The following is a 21,016-nucleotide window of genomic DNA, read 5'->3' as shown; positions in this document are numbered from 1 at the left end:
GAAAAATAGGTGTTATTCAGGTATTTTTTATTTATTTTTGATCTCTAAGATTCCATTAATTAAGTCTTAAAAATCACACAAGCCTTTTCTAAATTTTAAAGAGAAATAAGAGTGGCTAGGTCAGATGTAGTTGACTAAAACTTTCACCCTTACATTCCACGACACTTTTGAACTGTGCAATCATATTCAATAGCCCTTTGAAAATTTCATCAGACAAATATTATGAAAAAACCTCATAATTCAGAGATAAAGGACCAGGCCGAGTTTAGAAGGAAAGTGACTAACATGAATGAAAAGGAAAGTTCAAACCAGGTATCCTGAGCAATGAATCTGCTGACAATCCCACCACTCTGAAATGGGATTGTGATATATTCTGTTCAAACCAAGATATCCAGAACAACTGAGGGCTAGGCACTGCAGTAAGTGCAAATTAAAGAATGTGAGAAGCTGTTTCATCTAACATCCAACTCCAAAACCATGAGGTTAACGCTGGGTTGATCAAGCACTTGAATTTTCATTTTCATTTTCATAGGGACTTGGTGATTTTTCAGTGGTGGAAAAGGGAGGTATGTAAAATAATTAAAAATACATCCCAGTCACATATAGAGCTTTCAAAGAAGAAATTTATACAAAGGTTTTCAGTAGAATTTTATCACCTGACACAGGATATTATTTTCAAAAATATAGTGCTCATGATTTTTGGTCCTCAACCTTCAAAACAATTATAACACAAAACTTGGGCAAGTGAGTTTAAATTATGAAATGTCTATAGCTACAAAATCTGCTGAGTGGAATAGAAAAGCATCTGCAGTTTGTGTACAGCTAACTCAGTTCTCTTACAGACATTGGGTCATGTTTGACCATGGAAATATTGACACTACAGAAAAAATATTATGAATGCACAGGTCATGGCAAATTAAAACACACACACACAAATGTGCTATCCTATGATGCACAGATTACAGGGGAAGTCTTAGTCTACAAGAATGTACTGCAACTCTTTCATGAACTCCATTTTCTCCCATGGAGAAAAACAACATTATTGCAGCACCTACTTGTAGTGCCACAGTTGCATACATCCTCTAGTCATTAGCAAGCAATACATTTTAGATTGCTTTTAGATTTTCTCTCATTTCAGCCAACTTGGTTCCAACAGGAAAAGAACTGTCTACAAGTATGATATAATTTGCCAGGTTTGTGCATGGTTATATGGGAAACCCCCGATTTTGTGGAAAACTATGTGGAATCTTATGGCTGTTCAGGGAAAAAAAAGCATCCTGGATTGTCATCAAAAGATTTAGATTAAGTGCAAGACAGCAGTAAGCTGACTCAGATTTTGTAGATGTATCAAGGCCCTGGCCTAAATGGCTTTACCAGAGCATGAGATCAGTTCTTGGAGGCATACCTGCATTGATGTGAAATCCGAGACCCCTGATATTTGCTGTTCTGAAAGACACTGCCTCCCTCTCCTCCTATGCCCATACACCCTTATGGAACTTAAACCAGGTAAAAGTCCCCAGTCAGCAAGCTACAAGAATTAGACACTGTAACATAGAGCAGATTGATCCCCAAGGAATTTTACTATCCTTAACTACATCTGAGCTACCATTGTTGGGACCAACAGAGAATTCGAAAATCTTGAGACAAACTAATAAACCATCAAATGTGTTTCCTGTTTGCTTGTTTTCCTCCATCCAATTGCTATTGTCTTTTTGAGGTCCAAACTGTGCCTGCTCTTCATCAAATTTTTAAAGTCATATTAAAATCTGATTATATTTAGCAGATAGAAAACCATTTGTATGCAGAATAACATAGTGAAAATCTGCATTAATTTCCCACTGTTCCCATCCTGCTGACCTTTTAGTTGCCTGGAGAAGAAGCCCAGAAAAAGCTCCTTGGATTAGCTCTTAATGGAATCCAGAAGAAAAAAAAATCATGTTTTGTATTACTTGTTCTGTATCATTAAGATAATTAGATAAAAAATCTCACCAGAGGATAAGGAAACAGCATCTCTATACTGAAGAATTAGGAATTATAAAAATTAATTGCATATTTCTTTACAAATATAGATGCTGTTTTCCAAATTTTCTTTCCCACACAAGCTGTAGCCACAGAACCACTGAATTAAAACTTGTTAAAGACTGGGGCATGTCCAGGGAGGACACTGAATCTAGGAACTTGGAAGCCTTCATTATATTCTTAATTCATATAGGTCAAAGGCTGCACCCAGTGTGCACATGAGCCCAAGTGGTTGAACTCCACAATATAAACAAAATTGAGGCTTTCCATTTGGAGGCTTCCTGAAGCTCCTGTAAGTGGAGTTAGTCAGGGATAGAAAAGACACTTCTAGGACATAGAATAAGGAAGAGTCAAAGAAGAGTTATGTGAAGTCAAGTGTGGTAGGAATGAGGAGCAGCAGAGGGTCCCGAGACACCTCAGGTAACCTGAGACTGCTGCTCTGTTTACACTCTCTTGTTTTCTCCTAGAATCTGACTCTGGGATACATATGCTAACTAGATATCAGTGCCTATTAAAGTCATGGTAACATAATAATTTATGTTAGAAGAGAAGTCTGGAAATCATCTGATCCTAAGCCCATTCAAAACAGGGCCAATTTCCAAGTTAGGCTGCTCAGAGACAAATCCTGATCAATTTTTTGGAGATTCCCCAATCCATCCCCACAACCATTTCTGCAGACAACACTAGAAGCTCAGCTGCCTTCTCGACTCCAGCCCTTCCAGCTCAGAGTACCTTTCTCATACACAGACCTCCTACTTCAGAGCTGCCTAACTTTCTGCTAATTGGTGTTGCTGTTGCAGAGCTGAATATTCTGTGTGACCACTGCCCAACTCTTCACATAATAGAATGGTTTATGTTGGAAGGGGCATTGAAGATCACGTTGTTCCAGCCCCTGTGCCATGAGCAGGGACACTTTTCACTAAATCAGGTTGTTAAAAACTCCATCCAATCCAGCCTTGAACACTTCCAGTCATGGAGCATCTACATCTTTTGGGCATCCTGTTCCAGTCCCTCACCACCCTTAGAGTATAGAATTTCTCTCTTATAGCTGACATAAAACTAACCTCTTTCAGCCTGGACCTATTGCCCTTTGTCCTAGCACTGCATGTCCTTGGTGAAAAATACTGCAATTGTCTGAAAATCGTCTAGGTAAAAAAAAGTAGAATAAAAGCTTTGCATTGCTTATATCAGCATGGAAAAATTCAGAGAAACAGAAGGTGCAAGTTTAAAACAGACATGTTTGAGGGAACACTGTCTGATTTCTACAAATGCTACTACCTAATTATGCTAATTAACATCTTCCCTTGTAATGAAAATTATATTCTAAGAAATAACAGTTTTTCAATCAATATTACAAAACTGAACTGACAGCTAAAGATAAGTAGTTGCTGTGCCATGGGGAAAACAAATTTTTATTAATGCATTGGGACTAGGATGAGACCAGGCTGAAATTTTTTATGATTTATATATAACTCCTAATTTATTTGAGTGAAAATATTGAAAAATTAGTTTACCATAGTACCTGGTAAACAGGGAAGGTAGAGTTTTTGCTTGTGTCTGAATACATACCTAATGCTAAAGGAAACCTTTGTTTTAGATGTTTTTCTGCTTTCCAAAAATAAGAGAAGTCTTCAAATCCAATAAAAACCATTCCGCAGTAAACAGGTTTTGTAAAAATATTGGTTTTTTTTGTTTGTTTTTAAAAATAAGTATTTGAAACTAGAGACCTAATAATCTCCCTAGACTGAATATATTTACTGAATCAGTAGCCTGAACACTTCCAGGCCAAAGTGCATTCATCTCATACTCAATATAGAATTCAACTCCTCTGACCCAGATGTCAAAAAGAGAAATCAATAAAACTTGCACTACTTGAAACAGACAAATCATGAACAGGAGAATCATTCTCTGCCTGTTTAAGAATAAGTCTCTTAAATATCTGAGAAGAAGGAAATACTGCATGAGTAATAGAAGTTTAAAAGAATTTCCTGGCTACTGTTTATACAACAAATAAAAAAAATTATAGGTTATATTTTAACAAGCAATATGTGAGACAGCCTGACATATGGTGATGATGTTAAAGCCTGGACCTCCAATCCCAGAGTTGTGGTAGGGAAACCCTGAAACTGGAGTACCTTTTTTATTCTTCCAACTCCAATAATTTGCTTCTAAAGTTCATGTAGTGATTGTTTGCGTGAGTAGAAGTCTCCAAAGGCCTTACTTTCTATGATCCAGTCTCACAATGTCTTTTGCAGGCTTGGTGTGGAAATTTGCAACACCCTGTTCTTCCATGGTTTCATTGCTAACAATGTGGTTTACTGATGAACAGCTGTAAGTGTCTGACAATTTGGAGAAGGGTTGTGCGTGCCACTTGCTCTGAATAAAGGCTATCTCTGTGCTACCTGATTTTTTGCTGACTGTATATCTTTGTAAAATAAACTGATGACAACTTTAGAGAGTGGTGCTTCTGGAAAGTCTGTAGCAGTTGACAGGTTGGATGGGCAGTGCTGCATTTCTTTTTCAGAAAGTATAATTTGGAGGAAATGGCCTAAAATTTCCAAAGTGACTAGAGAGATTTTGAGCGGTGCTTTTTTATTCTTTCTTTTATTAATGTCTTTTTCTTCTGCTTCCTTTCTTCCTTCTTTCTCTCTCTCTCTTTTTTTTTCTTTTTTCCCTTTTTTCTTTCCTTTTTTTTAATCTCTCTGGACTATGAAATTTAAAATTGTCTTTGTTCTTAGAAAGGAGCAACTTAGCCAGTGCTGGGACAAAAATCTGTTCATCTTTCAAATTAGGTGCTCACAAATTCATGCTGCACATTTTACCACATTTTACTTTTTTTATACAAGGTCAAAAAATCTCATAAGTGTCAAAGCAGACTTACTGATGTGCTCACAAAAACAATTCATTGGAGCAACTCCATCCCATGAGCAGCAGTCCTCCCCAAACTGCTGCAATGTGGGTCACTCTTCCACAGGCTGCAGTCCTTCCAGGACAGGCTGCTCCCATGGGTGCTTCTCTCTCCATGTGCATCCCATGGGGTCACAGCCTCCTCTCAGGCATCCACCTCCTCTGGGGTGGGGCCTCTTCCCAGGCTGCAGGGGGATCTCTGCATCCCCATGGCCCTCCCTGGGCTGCAGGGGGATCTCTGCATCCCCATGGCCCTCCCTGGGCTGCAGGGGGATCTCTGCATCCCCATGGCCCTCCCTGGGCTGCAGGGGGATCTCTGCATCCCCATGGCCCTCCCTGGGCTGCAGGGGGATCTCTGCATCCCCTTGGCCCTCCCTGGGCTGCAGGGGGATCTCTGCAGCCCCATGGCCCTCCATGGGCTCCAGGGGGATCTCTGCATCCCCATGACCCTCCCTGGGCTGCAGGGGCACAGCTGCCTCTGCCTCACCCTGGGCTGCACCAGGGGCTGCATGGGAATCCCAGTTCCAGTGCCTGGGGCACCTCCTGCACCTCCTTCTCCACTGACCTTGTTCCTCTTTCATGTTTTTACCCCACTCTTCCCTGGCCACAATTACAACTGTGCAATAACTTTTTTTTCCTTTCTTCTTAAATCTGTTATCACAGAGGCCTTACCACCATTTCTAATTGGCCCAGCCTTGACCAGTGGCACATCCATCTTTGGAACTGCCAGGGATTGGCTCTGCTGGACATAGAGGAAGCTTCCAGCAGCTTCTCACAGAAGCTGCCCCTACCAAAAGTTGGCCATGCAAACCCAATACACCGCTTTGTTCTCATGTGATTATAACCTAACAAATATGACACAATATTTTATAAAAAATTTATAACATTGCATTTTATAGTGTACTGTAGTAAGAAAAATAAATTAATCTGAAAGATATAAGTATGATATAATTTTTTATTGTATTATATTTATAAGTATAATACAATAAAAATGGAATAATATTAGAACAAAATGCTTTATCACATAATATGATGCATATATATATATGTGTGTGTGTGTGTGTGTGTGTGTGTGTGTGTACAAAAATATGGCTATGTCATACCTTTGAAGTCCTTGGAATTACTGGACACACAGGCCATAATGGTAAGCTAAACATTTCAATTCAAGCATCCTGAGGCCAGCAATGCAGCTTGATGTAATTTATACTGTTAAATTGTCTCACCATCCAGAGCAGGGTGGTCATGCTCAGGCTGCCTTTTAGATATGGTCCTTGGCACATGCTTGCTTCTGAGTCATGCCTAGGAGCAGTTTGGGAGATCCGTGATTGCCCAACATAACCATTCTAGGAACCATTGTTAGTAGTTACAGATGTGCCAATAAAGTTGAAAAATCAGACAACTTCTCTCCCTTACTCCATGTTTTAGACAAGATTTAACCAATTCTCCTGGCAGATTTACAGAGTAATGCCACCCTGCTTTAACTATTGCACCTCATATAATTTCCATTTTAAAGAGTAGACCAGTACTCCTGCTCATGATTAAATAACATGCTGAATGAATACATTATAAAACAGCACAGAGTGTAGCTGATTTTAACCTTTTTCTTTAATCTACTATTAAAAGACTGCTCTTACTCAAATGTTGATGCTTAGGAGAAAGAAGCTTCTGCTGGAATGCCGTGTCTTATATCCCCATTACCATCCTCATCACAGTCTTGATAATGATATTTGTCACACTCATCATGACCTACAATTATTTACATTTTGTGCTGCCATGCTGTTTAAAGAATCATGTAATTGAGTGCATTATAGTTGTGTTTAGGTAGCATACCTGAAATTTCAGGTCTCAAAGAGTTCTCTTCTAAAGCTGTGGGAAGAAATAATAGTCAGAGATAAAGAAAATGGCAGTAGAAAGAAGAAAATTGTGATAAACAGCTTTAATGAATGTCAGTCACAGCACACCAGCTGCTAGAATTTTGAGTGTTTAGCCAAAGGGCTGATACTTCAACTACTTATTTTCCTGTATAAACCTAATGAACTGAGCATCCACAGGGTCAGGACCCCTGCTTGCATTTTGTTACAGCTGTCTGGGGAGCTATGAATTCCATGGTGTTCATGTTCTTAGCAAATTTCCGTGACTTTCAACATGTTGAGGTATTTGTGGATGGCTGGACGTGAAAGTAATCAGCTGTGCTAAATTCACTGAGAACCCTTGAGTGCTGCCAATTTAAACTTTAGGCTGAACAGACAGTTGAAGAAGTAATTCAGCCAAAAAAATTCTGTGGTAATATTGTTCAGACTGTAGTTCTCTGCATTTGTTAAGTATTGGCCTCCTTTGTTTCTGGTGCCAGAGAGAACCACTAAACCTAACTTTCCTTCAAAGTGCAAGAAGAATGAAGGTAGTTAAGAACTGTGAAATTCATTTGGATTTCTTAAGTCTTTCTTCACTAAGATAGCTATCATGCTACTCTTCTTGCTGGCATGTTTGTTGTAAAATAAGATTTTAAGGTTCTCTTCACAGGGTAGGTAGACAAAACAATTCCTTTTCCAGCTTGAGACCAAGGACAACCATTGCAAGCTTCAGGCCTAGATATATAAACAACAGGAAACTGAAGAAGAGCAAACAAGGAGGATGGGACTTCATAACTTGAAGTTATAATTGGACAATTAACTCCAATATGCAAATGGACCAAAACTTATAAAAGTATGAGACCTCGTGACAGGTCATCCATCTTGTGACCATTCAGGATCCAGCTTGGGTGTAGCCCTGGCCAGGCTCTTGTACTGCCCAAGGTGTACGCTTTAAGGTCTTTCAATAAATACCTACTTTATTCCTTTAGCTCTGCTTAGTCTCTGTTCCAGGTCAGCCTCTCAAGGCATCAAGTCATCCTAAGTATCAGCAAAAAGCAGTACTTCTGCTGTTTTCTGTTTGTGAGTCTTTATGCCTGGAAGAATGATTTGCATCTGATCCTACGTTGCAGCCCTGCAGTATTTCTTAGGGTCAGGCTAGATTCAATTTGGCAACTGTCAGAAAAAAGTCCTGTATTTTGGCTCTGAAAAAAGACCTGGATCATTTTTTAGTACTCTGCTAACTCTAAAGGTACAATTACAAAGGGAAGCATGTAGGGTAAGATTTATGTCAGCTAATTTTAGGTGTTTTAAAATTTAACCTTAAAATCTAAAGCAGTTGCTCCCTCTAAAGTGATCAACAGGCACTTTCAATGGACATTTATTCAGGCATGTATTAAGTATTTATTTTTAGAATAAATTGGTCTGATTTGATATCCAGAGGTACCTATTTCACTATAGGACTATAAAGAGACCCAAAGCACATTTAGCATTTATCTGGGATTTAGAGCTAACTTTTATTTATGCTTAGGCAGACGTATCCTTCTGTTAACACCAGCCAGAATGTTTTTGTATCTCATGGATCAATATCTGAGAAATAAATCAATGGAAACCATAGGAAAGGTTTCTTATTCTTGTGAAAAAATAGGAATAATGGTTCTAGAAAATATCCTTGCCATCTTACAGATGTGTTTTCACTCTCCTGAGTTTCACTTGTTATATATAGTCAGATGAAGTCATAAGCATTATAAGCTCTTTTTTTATGACCAAACCTTATTCAAAATCTTTTCCTTCTCAAAATACCTCATTCTCAACATTAAGTGAGAGCTGCAATCTTTTTCTAGCTCTTCACAGATGCCTGAAGCTTAAGTGAACTTCTGGACTAAGGACCATCAAGACACAAAACACCAAAGCAGAAAGTGATGTTATGGCTCTCTCCCCAGAGCTCACTTGGTTCCCACCAATTTTGTCCATTTAAACTGAAAATCAGTCTGTAGATTAGCAATCTAAAGCACTGCTTTTTAATGCTGTGCTCCAGTTTACTCTGTGCCTGGAGAAATGGCATGGATATGAAGTTACTCTTAGCTTACTGTAAAACTGGGCCCCTCACTCCTTGGCACATCACAGTTCTTTCAGTCTGACACCAGGGCAAGTCTTCATTTAGTGGTGTCTGTGCTCAGCATGGTATTTTGTGACACAAAAATTGTGCTGCTGTGTCACCCAGCCAACAAACCAGAAATTCTATGGCAGATTATTTTTGGTTTCACTCATTATTTTCACATAGCTAATAGGATTAAAAATGTGCTGCTGTGCTCAAAACAAATTCTTCTAAGATGCAGATAATGTCAGAGACACATAACAATAATCATGCTGGATGATCAAAACTGACCTGATATAGATTTTGGTTTCTACAGATTTCTGAACATTAGGAAAAAAACAGAATTATGTGCCTAAGTTGGAATTCTCCCATTATATTTTCAATTATTTTTGTTCTTCTTTAGTCCACTTTCTATCCTATCTCTCCTAAAAACAATTTACCAAATGCATATTTTGGAGATTAGTTTTACAGTTTCCTGCAGCCGTTATTGGCAAGGATTGAAAACAACAAGTAGACAACCTGGGAGGTGTTCAGACGTGCTGCAAAGAACCCTGTGACTTATGTTTATGTCCTAATAACTCTGTTTTGATGAAATGGTGAGAATCATATGGACCTTTAAAGCTGGGATTAGGAGGGATGTCAGGTTGTCAGGGAAGCTGTGGTCCTTTTACCTTTCTCAGGCACAGAGTTTCATGGCCTGGGGTTATTGAAGCCTGTTCCCTGCAAAGCTGAGCCTGGACGGATTCTAATGTCTTCTGGTTTAGGTTTGTGATTCACAGTTTAGGCCCATAACATTTCAAGTTTCTTGTTTACAGTCAGAGAATTTGGTACTTTTGACCTTCCCTATGTGGAACTGAAAGCAGCTTTACAGCTAAAACAAACTTGTAGTAAAGGACAAAAAAAAAAGTCAACAGTTTAGCAAATTTACTTGCAAAGGAATGTGAACCACATTCCACAGGGGCTCTGTAAAATTTTTAACTAGTTGTATCCTTACCTTGTAAGTGCACAGTAAACAGTTGCAGTGTAAATAAGACTTGGGATAGGTTTCCTTCCAGTCTATCATTGCCAGAGGTGATATTTGTGCTTTCATATCCTGACAAGTGGATAACTGGTTTTAGAGACTAGACTTCTATAAATGAGCAGGCATCACTGTGAACTGTGAACCACTGGGATCATGTTAATGAAATCACAATTTAATGGGGAGAAGTCTTAACATTAGCAATGATAGGCAAGAAATAAAGTAGGTCGAGTACTTCCAGTAACTGCAAGTTTGGAAAGAGGCAGAAGTAGGCTTTTGACATAAGCACATTTGATACATATACTATTGAAAAAAGTAAAATGTTGCTAAGGAGCAAGGTAAGGAAGCTGACTGAGTGTAAAACATCCAAAATTTTTAAAAGCAAAGCAATAACATATACAACAAAAAATGTGTATGAAACTGAAATTTTTTAATAATGCTTTTAAGAATTGTAGTCATCCTGCTTTTAATGTTCCTTATGATTTGTAAATTACATTAATAATAGGTAAATACATCTACTTCTTACATGCAACATACATATATACATTTATATATCAGTTACATATATATCAGATTTAGTCCAGATTTGCAACATATCCAACTAAGGGTTTTTTTTTTGAGAATGAATTGCATTTACCATTGCAGATTACATACTGAAACAAGATATTGGTATCAGAAAACACAAAGGCACTTGTGGAACAGAGGCTGAGAGCATCCACTGTATGTATTCCATGCCCTTCTTGTGGTTCACTGCTGCTGAGCAGCCCCTTCATACAGGGTTGGTTGTAAGGTTGATTGCTGTGGGGAGTGGTTTCCACCTCTCTGATCTGTCATAGATAAAGCAGGATCAGCCAAAGGAAGGTTTGCCCAAGGACACCTTGTTGCTAGAGCAGGCAGCCTTGTGGGAAATAGCTAATGTTGGTAGTTTATTATTTCTCAGGATTTGGCTTGGATAGCAATGGATGTGAGTTGGGCTTGCATTACGATTCTACAGTCAGCCTTAAACAATGGACTTTTCAATGAATTTCTCTTGGCAACTTCATGTTTTTAGTTCCCCCACATAGTATCACCAAGAGGGATGATGCACTAACCTTGTTAATATCTGTGTGAGTAAACTTATTGGCTGCTCAAGAGCTGACTGCTTTTCTGAGGTGGGAACAAGGAATTGAAGAAGGAGTAAAAAAAGAGTAAGGAAAGGGCTAAAAATACATAATGGGAGAAGCAAGGAAATTACAGTAGAAAATAACCCCAAACAAGAAGATGTTCTTGTAAAACCTGGTTTTTAAACTTATATTTTAATGACACTGTGAGGTTCACTACATGGAATTCTTTGATATAGGACAGATGCTTAGGTCAAAATTATTCTTACTTTGTAAAAGAGCTTGCAACTATCTGTTCACTGTAGATACACAAAGAATGAATCTTCTGTTGCTGAGCTGGAGCCAAACTTTAATATCTGGGGTGGAATTTATATCTAATCTCCCTGGGTCTGTCTGGCTCACATACTGAGCTACTGGCCCAGGTAATTTAACATTCTGAAAGGGAAGCACACATGACACAAGCAAAGAAGACTTTGTTCTGATTTAACCTCAGATTAAAATGCTATCATTACACAGATCTGTAAAGATATCATGCTTGGAAAACTGCATATATTTAGGGTTTTTTAAAAAATGCCTGTCAATAACCTTCCTCTTTTCCTAAGAATTCTCTGATTTCCTAAATTGTATAATTTTCCACTGCAGGTTTTAATTCATGTACCATATTCATTTTTGTCCTAAGCTGGGAAATATTAGAAAATTATGGTAAAATAATTTTTGATGATCATGATTACTTTGCAGCAGCTGCTTTTCCTAGGCTTTTGTCCTTAGTTACTTCTTTATCTGTTTTGGCCTTCCTTGTTAATAGCTATTCCTGTCTTCTGAGAGTAAAATTGTGAGGAAAATTAAAATGAATAGTGATTTTATATATTTTCTTGGCTTGTTAATTTTTATTTGATGAAAAGTTTGTATGCTTTGATGAAAATATTTTTGTATATCATTTTCAGTTGGACCAGTACAGCTGCAGTATTTTTTCTTTTTTACCACCATATTTTGAACACAGGATATTTGTCTCTTGGCTCTATTTTCATGTGTTATGCAAATGAGAAGGCTTTATTTTCTTTTGAAAAACACAAGGACTGAGTGCAACCCTGCAAAACCAGCAAGAATGTATCTCACCATCTAAGTACTCCCACTGAAATTTTAATACACTTAAAGTCTGGTCTTTCACTGGGAATTTATGTGGAAGTGAGAGCATGAAATGTTTTCTTAAGTCTGTTAAAATGCATTGGATGCATAATCTCAGAAATATAGTAAGCAGCTCATGTTGCATTTTAGTTTTGTCAGAGTTTAGTTGGTCTTTGGAGTCCCTTTTTATGAAATGGGTGTAATAATAACCTTAAAACCACTGGACAGTCAAAGTTTTTCTTCCACTTGTGTTTTAGGAAGTTTCAGAATATCCAACCCTATGCAAAAAAAATCTCATAGACTCATATGGAGTCCATCAATAGATTATACCAAATTTACTATGGATTATATGTCGGCAGAAGGAATTAAAGTTGATGAGAAGTAGTGTATTTATTTATGAGATTTATGTGAGTTTTGTGCAAGTTTGTCACAAAAGGTAATACAGGAACTCTTAACTAACTTTATGTGGATTGGAAGCTATTAGATTAAGTAAACCATCTAGCAGTCATACTTATAAAAGTTATTTTCTGACTGACAGACACAATGCTGGTACAAGATTTATGTACACAGTAAGCAAAACTGGTAGCATTACATGTGGCTATAAAATCTTCTTGGCATCCATAATTGTAAAAAAACTTGGGCAACTCAGCTGAAGTGACTAAAAGAATGCACTGGTGTATTGTAACAACTGAAAACCAGACACTGCATTTTAAAAAAAGGAGCTTTGAGTAAAAAGTTGCTATTGCAAAATACTTAGAGCTGTTTATAATTCCCTGACCTATAAAGTGACAATAATAAATGACACACAAAGGATTTTTCTCTTATTCCTATAGTTTCTGGCAAACAAATAGCTATAATGACTTTTCCAGGACTATGTCTTTAAAAAAAATCTTGTTAAATAGTATTTACACTACAGCTGGAGTTCCTCTGTGTAAATGTCTTACTGTTTAAACAGCCTAATGCCCAATTCAGTTGTGAATCATACTGAGAATTAGAAGAGGGAAAGAAAACTTTAATGAAATCCTGATATTTAAAGGATTAGAAACCAGCTCTTGCTGGGATTGCAAGAGAGTACAGAGCTTTAATAAAGCCTCTGATTTGGCCTTATTATCACGCAGAGCAGTATATCCCAGGGGCCCAGTCCCCAGGGACACGGGGTGCCCGAAGGCTAAGCTAGCTCAGGCTGGGCCAAACCCCACAGCAAGCTTGGGGGCTATCAATCAGCTCTTACAGTCATTGCAAGCTCTTAGGATTTCACCTCGTGCTTGCTAGGTAAGTTTGCCCTTGGCTTGAGGCTGCAGCAGATGGCAAAGAGGGGAGAAGGAGAGGCGCTGGCTGGTTCCACAGAGATGGCTTTGTTGGGGAAGTCTGTGAAGGGTCCCAGCTCTTCTGTCGAATGGGCTAAAGTATGCTTCTTTTATAGGGCTTGGGGGGATCCAGATTTCACCAATGGTAAGGGTTAAAGTAACCTTATAGGGTTACAGAGATAGGCTATGGGGCGGGGGTCAGGGAGACAGGAACTTATTTGCTGCTGTGTCAGCATTCCTATTGTTCAGATCCTCCATGGTGCCTTTCCCAGGTCCATGGGGTTTACTACAGAGCTTCAGCATATAAATTCACAAACCTTTTCTCATAAGTTTCCTGCTGACAGAAGACAACTGCATACTGTAATTAGACCAACAAAAGAAGGGAAAAAGACCTCAACAAAACCAAACTGGAAAGAAAAAGGAATTATACTTGGCTTTGTCATTTCTGAAGCTGAAGGGCAGGGGACCAGGGCAGGACAGTAAAAATATCCTTTTGTACATCTGCAGGGTTATTTAAAAAAAAACACAAACAAAAACATCTGACAGCAAGGTTCCTAGCCTCCATCTGTATCATGGAAAGCCTCTCATAGTATCTGAGAATGTACAAAATTATTTCAGTTACCCAGAAGCTATCTGTGATGGGTACACTTGACTCCAGGCTGTACTTTGGTTCAGGCTGGCTAAGAAGCAACAGAGACCTCATACCCTGTGATGAAGCTGCAGGCTGGAATATTCCTTACCTGAGACTGAGATCCTTCCTTGCTCAAGGTGGAGACACCCCTTACTTGTGACAGATCCTCAGTGACTGATAACACACTGAATTAATACTGAAAAACCATTATTAACCCATGTAACTATTCAATATTATTATAAACATTGTATAGCTAATCCATTAGGCATAAACCATTGCCTAAATCAGAGATTAAGATTGGATCTAGCCACACCTATGCTCCATCTAGAGTTTTGGGATGAAATGTGTCCTCTCTGGACCTCATGAATCAAGGAGAGCGTCTTCCTTACCCCTTGTGCCTCCAGGCTCTGTGTGGATCATTCCAAAATATGTTACATTCCATCAAATTTATTGAACTCTCTTAAATTACTGTTTCACTTGAATAAAACCTGTTACTGCTTCTCTCTTTTGAGTGATGTGCATTCCACTCTTCCATGACACCAGCTGAACTGAGCAGCTACACCACAAGTCAGAGGAAGCTATGACATCCTTTCCCAGGACTGTGAGAGATTCAGTTTGGCTAGCTGGAGACTCTGAAGGTAGAAAGAAGTCTCACAAGAAAACTAGCTGGATCAGCTTAAACAGCAGCTGTAAGCATTTGTTATTGCAAAAAGCCCCCAGATATTTCTGTTTATTTCTGTCATGTCCAACTTTTCATCCTCAGCTCCACTTTCCCAAAGGATTTCAAGACAAATTCTCTGCTTTGCTCTACTCTGTATAAAAGGAAGCAATTATGTGTTGCATATCATCTCTGAGGATTTCCTGTGGAGGCATGTGGGTGACCAGGATTAGAACAACCAACTCCTATTCCTGTTTGTGCAGTCTCTCATGCACGAGTAGATCCAAGGGGGACAGAGGAATGGCTGGAAAATGATGTTCTCTATCCCCAGATGGCATCTGGTTCCAATGGACCCATTTCCATCTGTCACGAAGTTAATTTGAAACATATTTCATTTTAATTTGGATAAATAAATCTGTAATTATGTTGAAAAAGCATAATATATTTAGGACAACTCAGTGAACTTACACATAAAATTAAGTATTATGATTGTTAGCAATTTCTGAATTAAAGATTCTATTAAAAAATTGTGTCAACCTGATTCAAGTGGGGGAAAAGATGAAGAACATGTTTTTTAGGATACGAGTTTATAATCTGTTCCTTCAAAACTACAACATTTTATCATTCATTAGATTTTTCATCTTGATATTCTTAGTGTCCTATACCACCCTTCATGCTGAAGTTCTAGCATGGACTTTTTGCCAGTCTAGAACAGGAGAGTTTCAAAAACCCCATGAAGAAATTTGGATATCCAAACTAAATTTTTCCCCTTTATCTGTTGGGTGGAGGGATGCCTTGTGGATTGTTGTTTCTCCCCAGTCTGTTTTGTATGGGTGTGTAACTGGAACACATTTCTTAGATAGGTATTCTAGGACTTCCTAACAAATTTTTTCCTAACAAAAAAATAAGTCTTCTAATTCTCCTTTGCTCCAAGAAATCCTTGTAGTTTGTCTGGAATGACTGATTTGTTAATTTCCTACTGCAAAGTTCTTGGAGTTCATTCTACCAAGACTAAATGTAATGTGAGTGTGGCAGTTCCAGTCATAGAAGGTTCAGTTTTGTGATTTGTGTGTGAGGATTAGAGGATGAGTTTTAGTTTTATAGTCTCTGTGTTGTTTAGGAGCACAGGGCATAGGCAGACGTGGTATGGGAGAAGTCATACAAGTGGTTTATGAGTTCAGTGGGTTAATTTAAATCCCCATTTCAAACATTTGCTATATCCACATGCTATTTATCAAACAATTTGGGGTTGCTAAGGATGTCAGTCCATGAATTCCCATTCCAATCTCTTCAAGTACTTCTGATTAAAATTCAAGGTTAGCTATAGAGTGTTTCCTGGCATCAGCTATACCTGGGAAATCTGTCAGTGCAGTGCTGTGAAATACTTAGAAACAAATTTTTTTGCTGGTCATCTCAAAGTGAATTCCTTGTCTTGTTAAGACTTGCTCTACATCTTTTGCATTAGATTACATTACTGACAATGCAAGTTGTTCCAAAACACATAATTCACAAAATGCTGGTCATGCTGTGACTGCTTTAAACATGACTAAATGGTAAAAGACTTAGTCCATTGGAGGTGCTTTGTTTGTATTGTCCTGTGACCTTTCAATCCTACTTGAAAAAGCAGAAAATAGTAATTTTTTTAAAAATCTAGTTATTTAGATTTCTAACTGGTTCATTAAATGTCATTATATGGCTCAGGAGGAGAACTGTAGATCTCTGAAAAAAGTTTCCTTAAGAGAAAAAATATGAAGCCCAAATCTTCCTGCAGGTTTTAATAAGAACATTTCCACTAAAGGTAGGAAGAAAGAGAAAGCACCTCTGTTCCTGAAGATGAGTTTCAGGTCACTAGCATGATAAAGTATGGCACAGCAGGAGTTTAGAAACAGACTTGGCACAGTGCAAGAAAGTTTATACTCCAGTGTACTTGCTGTTTTTTGATGGCTCTTATGTTGAGAGTGTGATGTTTTTTGTTTTAGAAAAATCTTGGCTTTGTGTTGAAGTAAAATGCATACGGATGTATATGTATTTCATAAGCCAGAATTTTGTCCAGTTCCACTGAGAAGACCATACTATGACACTGGAGAAAAATGGACAAATTCTATCCAGAATTGCTCAATTTTGATCATAACAGACATACTTTTATTTAGTCCATTCAAAGCAAAGCAGAGTGCCAGGACTGAACAGCAGAAAAAAGCTTCCAGTCACTGAAGTATTGCTTTTCTTAATTTTTTTTAAGAGTGCCTCAGAACTGGTCTCATCAAAGCATTTCAAATTAAATTTCTACAGTATTTTTTGAAACTAATGTTTTTTATTAAAAAAATAATTAAGTGGAAAATTTTCATGTTCTTGGATGAGTACGGAAGATTTTGGGGCAGCTAAGGTTTCTAATTTCCTTCATAATTTTTTTATGGACATTCTATTTTAAAAGTAAAATAGGATGGTTTTTAAAGACCCAGGTTGTTTTGCATGAGAAATTTTCTTGCACTATATTCCCTAGGTATTTATGATATGAATTATTACATAACTGAAAGCTAAATTTGCAAATCATTTGCTTGGCCTGATGAAGACATTAATATTCCCCAGTGCCAGAGGAAAAGTGGAGCATGCACCTTACATGCAGTCCCAGAGAGTCCTCCACACAGCTCCTTTGGCTGATGGGAATCTGGCATATGCTCCTCCTGCACCTGCTGCTTTGCTCTTGCTCAGGGACATATTGTTGCTCTCACATCATCTGCTTCTGATCAGCTTTCAACATCTGCCAAAAACCAAAGGACACATGCAAGACTCTCTGTAGTGGAATGGGAGCAAATACATTTTCTTCCCCATGAAAAATGTGCTCCTACACAAGAACTATCAAGTACCATACTCCGTGTTACCATAAGCAGATCCTTCTTGAGGGACCTTTGGTATCAGATTTGGACTGGTATCAAGGCCTTGTTAACTGGAGCTTTTCCATTGATCCTGATGGCTTCTGAATGAGGCCCCATCAAAGACACTGGCAGAGGTTCAAACAGTCTCTGATGAATAACAAAGGCATTCCCAAGCAGCTGCCACTGTTCACGTGCAGTCTTGTCTGACTCAGGAGACCAGCCCATGGAAAAGAAGAAAGGTAAGAAGTGGAAAAGCACAGGGTGATAAAAGCAGCATTAATGTACTTAAAATTTAAAAACTACCAACAAATTGTTTGATCTTCATGAAAACTAAGTAAACTAAGTGCAGTTGCCATTGTGAATTTATTTTATTTTATTTTACATTTTATATATTTTAGTTTAGTTTATCCATTTTTATTTTATTTTATTTTATTTTATTTTATTTTATTTTATTTTATTTCATTTTATTCTTTTAGTTTTTGCTGTTTGCTATAAGGGCATAGGTAGAAACTCAAACTTAGTACTGCCCCTCAGCCCTGCCACTTCCAAAAATATATGCACCATCCTTGTGCTGATGGTAGAAAATAAAATAACTCTTCTGGAAGCAATATGTGTTTTCTCTGTGTTCTAGAGACATGAGTATCTTTCTTTGAACCAGTCTGTTAGAGAAGTAGTGGAAAAGCAGCTTTGAAGGAACCTATTAGCACGCTGAATGACATAAATCATTCTGTAAGTCAGACTTTAAGTGCTCTGCACAGTGATACAGGCATCTGTCACTGGGTTATTTTAAGGGAAAATGCTAAGTAGATTCTTGTTAGGTCCACCTTTACTCTACTTGGGGACAAACCAGAGAAAAGTGTGCTAAAACTTTAATGTTTTCACCTATCAACCAAAATCACCTTTCTCATAGAATATTTTCTCTGAGCTTTTTTTCCATTATGATTAAAACACCTCCCAAAAAGCAGTACAGAATATTTTCCACAAGATTTTCTAGAGAAAATAAAACATTCTTTGTAATGCACACCACAGACATTGTCACGCTATGAGTGACTGCACATTCAGTTGCATTCCATGAAATTATCATGGGATTAGGAGACATTCAGGGTAAACCCAGTCTCCCTTCCAAATTATTGAAACCAAGATTACTACCTGGGCACTGGAAAGGAAGAGGGAATAATTATCTGTTTGGCATTCCATAATAATAGATGTTCTGTGTTTAATTAGGGAACCTGTGCTCTACTCGCTGCTTGCTTAATGTGAGATCTGTGAGGACTTTTAAGGCACAGAAGGCTCCTGGGAACAGTATGGCTTGAATTTCTTTTAACTGTTGGATGATTGCTTATAGCACACAGTTTTAAACTGAGTAGAAAATAAATGGAGTTTAATGCATATCTTTGCTCTCAGTATACTCCAACAGGTCTCGATAAAATAAATAACCATAAGATTTTTTTTTTTGCATTTGTGTGTGTCTCTGTGTGTGTGTATACACATTTTATGTATTTTATCTACATCAAAAATTGTTATGGGCAAGTGACTGACTAAAATTCTAAGGGTTCCAGTCCCTTCCATGAAAAGTCTAATGTGTTTTACAGAAATCAGAAGTGTGATGATGTACATTTAACCAGTATGACTAATATGATGGTACATGGCAACAGAGAAAAGAGAAATAATAATAAAGTTTTACTTGAGAAAATAACCTTATGCTTTATTTCAGGGGTCCCTTTGTCCCCTTTGTCCCTCTGTATGATCCCACCAGCAGGGGGGACATGCAGCAGTTGTAGCAACACCCAGGATATGAGCTAGGAAAAATGCTTGCCAGAACATAAACTGCAAGAAAACATTGGTTATTTTATTTTCTACCATCAGCACAAGGATGGTGCATACATCTTGGTGCAGGTGGCAGGAATCTAGCTTACATGTGCAACAATGCTCTGAAAAACTACCTTACACAATAGCTTGTAAATTTTATTCACACAAAGATGAAATATCTCCTAGTTCTTATCTAGTCTTCAATACATTACATGGTTACAGGCAGACCAATAGATTTCCTGGATGATGGTTGACAGAAAACAATGAACAAACGAAATATCTGACATTAAAATATGACAGAACTGAACATGGATATCTGGAGTTGTGGAATTTTAGCAGTTCTCTCCGTCTACACAAAATCTTTTCTCTCTTCTATTTGGAGGATTTCTGAATTTTCAAGAGATCAGCTCCAGAAAACCAGCATCTCATAGATGGGAACAGCTCTATATACTTCCACTTTTATATGCTCCCCCTTTTACTCATATACACACATGCAGAGACTGGCACAAGGGGCAGTTTTACACGAGGTGAGATGTTACAGCACCCTTCACACAGAGCCAAGTCTTGATACCTTCCAACAAATAATCCCATCTAGCTTTTATTTCTTCTCATTTCCCACCTTTGCAGGGAAGTGTTGTTGTGCATAACATCACCAGACACTGCCTTCAAATGTCCTTTGACATTTTTAAATTACGCTGAAATCCCTTAGCAGATATGTTACAGTCTTTAAAGTAGTTATTGGGAAGGATACACAAGGCCTTTTTTGTGCTCAGCAATATCCTTATTTCTGGCTGGCCTAAAGACCAGTGCTGTGGAAAGGAACATCAGGCAAGGAGGTTTGAAAACAGCTAGGAGGAACACAGCGTTCCAAGTCTGAATATCTCCAAAAATACTTCCAAAGCAGCTTAGCATGAGTGAGAGTTAAAAGAATGAGCAAAGAGGAGAGGGACTGGCTAAAGGACTGAGTTTTTCCAGACAGGGAAGTATAACTAGCATTTGTTTGTTTTTCAAAGAAAAATCCCACACTGTATCTGAACGCCAGACTCCCTTATAAAGGGACCCACATAAATCACTCTCCTCCCCTCACCCTGTCTCTGCACTGTGAACCCTGCCCAGAGCGACAGACTGCTCCTCTTCTGCTCCTGTAAGGGCCTCTGAGCTCCCTCTCTGCTGTTTGTCTGCAGTGAATCATCCCAGGATGTGAACCAGGAAAAGCAGGCTAAACTGTCTCCTGCTAGGAGGGAGGGGAAAAAAGGGACCCACGTGTTCCAAAAGTATCTGAGTGTCTGGTTCTCTCTGAAAGGGAGAAATAACTGCAGGACTGGATTTCAGAAGACCACAAAATTTTAAACACCAGGGATGTTTTCAATAAACACTGAAGATGTTTGGCTCATAAGCTTGTTCAGATTATGCATCTCAGTCTGCACACTGCGGAAATGTGTCTCCACAACATATGTCAGCAACCTGAGCATTCAGTTGCACTGAGTTTCTTGGTGCTGGAACAACCTGGAATCTGCTGCTCTCACTTCTTGCTGCTGGCACCCATGACTGTCATTTGCCTGAAGGCACCAGACTAGGAGGGAGGCTGAGGGGAGGGAGAAGAGGCAGCCAAAGAGTTCACCTT

This window comes from Agelaius tricolor, unplaced genomic scaffold (assembly GCF_023055355.1).
Source record: "Agelaius tricolor isolate 1412-34295 unplaced genomic scaffold, bAgeTri1.0.p SCAF_1, whole genome shotgun sequence".
Lineage (NCBI taxonomy): Eukaryota > Metazoa > Chordata > Aves > Passeriformes > Icteridae > Agelaius > Agelaius tricolor.
Note: the sequence above shows the minus strand (reverse complement) of the source record.